The sequence below is a fragment of the Meleagris gallopavo genome, chromosome 28 (assembly GCF_000146605.3).
Source record: "Meleagris gallopavo isolate NT-WF06-2002-E0010 breed Aviagen turkey brand Nicholas breeding stock chromosome 28, Turkey_5.1, whole genome shotgun sequence".
In the NCBI taxonomy this organism is placed as follows: Eukaryota; Metazoa; Chordata; class Aves; order Galliformes; family Phasianidae; genus Meleagris; species Meleagris gallopavo.
The window spans coordinates 4,281,124-4,286,296 of record NC_015038.2 but is presented as its reverse complement, the minus strand read 5'-3'; positions in this window follow the sequence as shown (position 1 = coordinate 4,286,296).

Sequence of the window (5,173 nt, the reverse complement as noted above, 5' to 3'; positions counted from 1 at the left end):
AAGATAACAGAGTGCAGGAGTGCTCCAGTGTCCAGTGTAGAAGAAACACCCCAAGACAGCATCACAGGAGGTGGTTGAGGAAGGTGGGGACACCCCGTCTTGTTCCATACCCTGGGCTCTGTGCTCCCCAGTCCCAGCATCAGCACTGAGGAGTGATGTTGGGCAGTGGGAAGCCTTGGCTTGGCTCAGAGCCTGGCTGCTGGCACCGGAGAGCAGGAGCCGAAGCGCTGCAGCCCGGCTCTGAAGTCCTCTGCAGGCACCAAGGGTCTCTCCGTGTTTTCCGACAGGCTTTGCATTTGGCTCGGGTTCGCCTTGGTTTCTGACAGCAAGAGGCAGTTAAGTCTCTTGGAAGAATGAATTAATTAGCAAATGCCTTTGGTCAGGTCAGTGCCCTCCAGTCGTGTTCTTCACCCCTTAAAGCAATGCCTCTACGCCCAGGTAAGCTGCTCTGGATGGCTTGTGTCACCAGCTGTATTTTAAGAGCTGTGCATACATCATCGCAGAGGAACACTGCTTTAAAAAGGAGAATAAAAAAAAGGAATAAAGCCCCCCCAAAACACACCAATGGTGGTGGCATTTGTGTCAGCGACAAAATATTGACGCGGTTGGCTCGGGGCTGGCTGGGGCTTCTGGAAATAAACTAATGCCTTGTTAAATTGTACATGGAAATGCAAGTGGGAAAATGACTGACATCTTACACAGCTCAGGCAAATAAAATCGCTGCTTTACTACAGCGTGAAAAAACTCAGGAATTAATAGGTCTCCTTCTGCTCGGGGGCGTTGGATTTATCCTCGACTAAGAATCATAAACTATTTTAAGGAGAGAAGTGCTACTTTTAAACGCATGCATCTGGGTCCCGGAGTGAAAGCAGTGTCACTGGTGCCGAGTTAACCCCTGCCCTCCTGCGGTATGCTCTGAGCAGTGAGCTCTGCTCTTGGCAGGTGGTGCTCTCAATGGATACCTGGACCTATCAGCGCCTGATGAATGCCATCAGTTTGCTTTTGAGGGTCGTTAAATAGGATGTATTCTAACAGCTCGTGTCAGAGATGCTTTTCAGGCCTCAGTTCAGCAGAATCTGAACTCTGAGCTGGATTTTACCTGGTGGGACATAAACATGTGTTTAAAATAAAACACCTGCTCCAAAGCTGTGCTGGAGATGAACTGGAAGCAGACACGGCACGTTGCTGAATCGATCTGGGGTAACAAAAGACAGCTGTTGGCTACAGGAGCTGGAAGGTCTGTTGTTGGGTATCTTCAGTGGGAAATATGATTAATAAAACTCCAAGGAGCGATCTGTCACTTTCTGCCCGGTGATGATCTGTAGGTGATGCACCAGGGGAGGTTCAGATTGGATATTAGGAGAGATTTCTCCTTGGAAAGAGTGGTCAGCATTGGCACAGGGAGGTGATGGGGACCCTGGAGGGGTTCAGAACTGTGAAGATGTGGCACTGAGGGACGTGGTTAGAGGGCATGGAGGGGGTGAGCCAATGGTTGGTCCTTCACGGTCTTTTCCAACCTTAATGATTCTATGATTCATGGAAAAGCAGGACAAGGTAAAAGCTGTAGGGAGCTGCCGGTGCGTGGGTACGATCCACCAGCAGCAGCTACACCGGTGTAATTACACCCCCTGCATGCTGTAGTGTGATTTCCCAGTAATTATTCTGGAATAAAAGCCTGCCTATTTCTGTAAGGGCTTATGTCACTTAGCAAGCTGTTATAAATTCAGCTGGAAAAAGGGACCCTTATTCTGGGATAAGTGTGGTTAGTGGTTAGCTGGGAACGGGGCTATTCCTGGCGCTGCCATCGACCTTCCCGGTGACGCCGCGTAAGTCACCTCACCTCCGCGTGTGTCAGCTTCTCCTGCTGCAAAGGGGGGAATGACAAACAAGGACGTCGTTTTGGGAAGACCTACGACACTGGAAAAAAGGCATCACTGGGGGGGCGGGGAAGGGCAGGCAGTCACATAGCTGGACCTGGTGCTTCTCGTCCCCTTGGAGGCACCGTGATGAAATGGTGGGCTGGGGAAAGGAGCGCTGTGCCCAGGAGCTTGCAACGGGGATGAGCTGAGCTGTCAGCTCCTTGCTGGGAACGAAGTGTTTTCCTTGCTGTTTTTAAAAATAGTCCATTCCGTTCCCAATTGGAGATCACACCCCTCGCTGGGGCATTGGAACATCACGACAGCTGCTTTCTGGGGGCACCACCAGCACCCTTCAGTGCAGGGCAATGGCAGGGCTGTGACTTTGGTCCTCCCGGGCTCTCTGTATTCTAAGCATCGCGGCTTAATCCGTTGGCCTCTTCTTCCTACAGTGCCCCTACCTGATTCAACAGCTGGTTCTGCAAGCGCTGAGGTCCTTTATGGGAGCTTTGTGTCTACTATTACTTCACAGCAGTTTCTTGCACAGCCTCAGAAATCCCTTCTGGCTCCATCATCGTGCAAATATGCACAGGCAGTGCTGAAGATGTGGCTCGTTTATAGTGTGCGACATTACATTTGTGCTAAGTCTGGTTTCAGACTGATAGCATGGGGGGGATCATTAGCCAGACTTGGCTTTGGAGAAACTGGTGCTGCCCATGGAGCACCAGTGGGAGGATGCAGGGAGACAAAGGGAGCATCCATTGGCACCTTCCCACAGCCTCCATCTCTGCATGGGCTTTAGAGCAGGATGCAAGCTCCCAATAGTCGTGAGGCAACAAGACAGAGGGGAAAATGACTTTTACAGCCCATTAGCGCTCCTCAGAGCCACGCAGCCCCACTTGTAATAAAAGCAGTGGAAGCCACGGTAACAGGGAGGCTGGGCTGCAGGAGGTGCCAGGCAGCTCCCCTGCCTCACAGCCCCTTCCTGTGGTTTGGTGACCCCCTGGGTGCCATGAGGAGCTGGTGAGGGCAGGTCCTGTCCCCAGCCCCAAGCTCCTCATCAAGATGTGCATGGGAAGGTTCCAAGTGCAAATGTGTGTTTGCTAATGGGAACTGAATTGCCTCTTGCCCCGAAGGCTTGCAGCTTGAGGAAAACAACGCAGGGTCTAAGAATGACCTCATATTGCCTCCCAGGGAATGTTTTGCCAGATGAAGGGGGGAGAGGCAGCATCAAGACAGCACAATGTATGTATCTCTCTCCCTGTGTAAACATCCCCGTAGCTGCAGAAATCTCTTAAAACCCAGAATGAGAAGAGAACAGCTGCTTTGATCTGTGGATGTGGTTGTTATTTTCTAAGTGCGGATCCTTTCTTTTTTTAATTTTGCCTCAAATTAAAAAAATGCCTGTTGTGATCTTTTGCTTTTATTTCTTGGCTGGCGACCCGAGCAGGGTGCAGTAAATTTTCATTACTCCCCATGTAACCATTTCAGCATGGTCGACAATTCCACGCCGGCTCTTCAGTGCCTCAGCACAATGGACCCGAATCTTCTGGCCCTACGTGAAGCCAAAGCAAATGGGTTTTGCCCAGAAGTGCTCCACGGGGAGCGGAGGCGGTGGGGAGGAGAGCCCTGCCCCTCCCAGACACACACGTGCATGTCCCACAGCAGCCATGCTCTCCGCCTTGCCCAGTTGTCCCAGTTGCCTTGGAAGGGCTCCCAGTGGCAGGAGCTGGTTGAACCCCAAGCGCTGGGGCTGATTTTCATGAGCCTTCCTGCATCCTTCCCATGTGATTCTGGGGATCTTCATCTGCACGGATCCGTGGCTTTTCCAGCAGCAGTTCTTTTCTTCCAACCGTGGAAACCAGGTGGCAAAGTTTGGGAAGAAATCCAGACTTTTTAGGGAGTTTCTCAACACCAGCCCGTCCCAACCCCATTGGATGAGCCATACGTGGGGCTCAGCCCCTTCGCTCCCAATGGTTCTTTCAGGGCAAGACCCACTCCCAGTACAATGAACTGGTTTAACTGGGATCACTTGGCTGGTGCCAGCCCCACCGAGGCACTCTGAGCCCATCCTTCCCCCCGTGCTGTCACGTGGCCGCCCGGTGTTTTGGCATTTTGATTATATACGATACTGTGTATTTAGGGCTGGTTTATGGGTGTTTATACTAATGCGTAAACCTGTAATTTAGAAGCTCGGTTATAAATCAACATAGCTGAAGGTCTTGTCCCTCGTGCCTTGAGATCGGGCTCCAGATTTAGAAGACAGGTTAGAAAGAAAAAAAAAAAGAAAAAAAGGAGTGTATAGTTTTCCTCTGGTTATGATGATAAAAGATGATGGGGTGGGATGCGGGGATCTGGAACAGAGGAGCAGGGAGTTTCCAGTTCCTGCTTGTGCATCATGATCCCTTCCCAATGCATGCCAACAGTGACAGCTCTGTGTTCATATTTCTCTAGATGATGCTATTTTCTATAGCTTTCATAATCATTGCTGCTTCTTCACCTCTTCCCAGGCAATGCTGCGGGGCTGAGGGTCCGTCACTGATTGGATTCAGCACAGCAAATTGTTGGGCCCATCCCATAGGTGCAGTGCTGCCCTGCTGGGTTTCTTGTTCATCTCTGTGCATCTGCCCTGCACCTGACCATGGTCTTCTCACTGCTCTGGTGGGGGTCAGCTCCTCTGTGGGTTTAGGACTGGACACTTTGCATGGAGACCCTGCTGGTGGCAGCACCCAGGCGAGGCACGATGGCACCGTGTGAGCTTTCTCTTGGCTGCTGCCTTTGGCTTGCAGACCTCCTCCAGAGCAGGGCCCTGCATGCCGTGATGGCAACCCAGGGGTTATGTATTTTTTGTTTCTGTAAGGAAAGCACAAATAGAATCAGGGACTCCTCAGCACCTTCCTGCTCTGCTGGGCACCCTCTCCTTTCCCGGCAGGATGGCAGCGGGCGCTTTGGCTTAGCTGTGCATTCTCTGTAGTTTTCAGACCCCTTTCTTTTATCTTTGAGGTCTGCCAGGACAAAAGGGAACACATGAGGCCACGGGTGCAGCACGGTGGGGTCTCTGCCTCAGGTCCCCTCTGCACCCCTAGGATGCAGATGCCAGGGGAGGGAATGCAGGCGCAGGGCCATGTGGGGTCCTGTGTACAGGGCCAGGCTGCAAGAGGCTCCTGCATACAACCCAAAAACCCCCAAAATATCTCAGAAAAGCACATTTTTCTCACTGTGCTTCCCTCCCCCTTATTCCCAGTCCTCCTCCCCATCTCTCACAGAGCTCTCCCACCGGCCCGACCATTCCCGCAGCCGCTGAGCCCCCCGTGCCG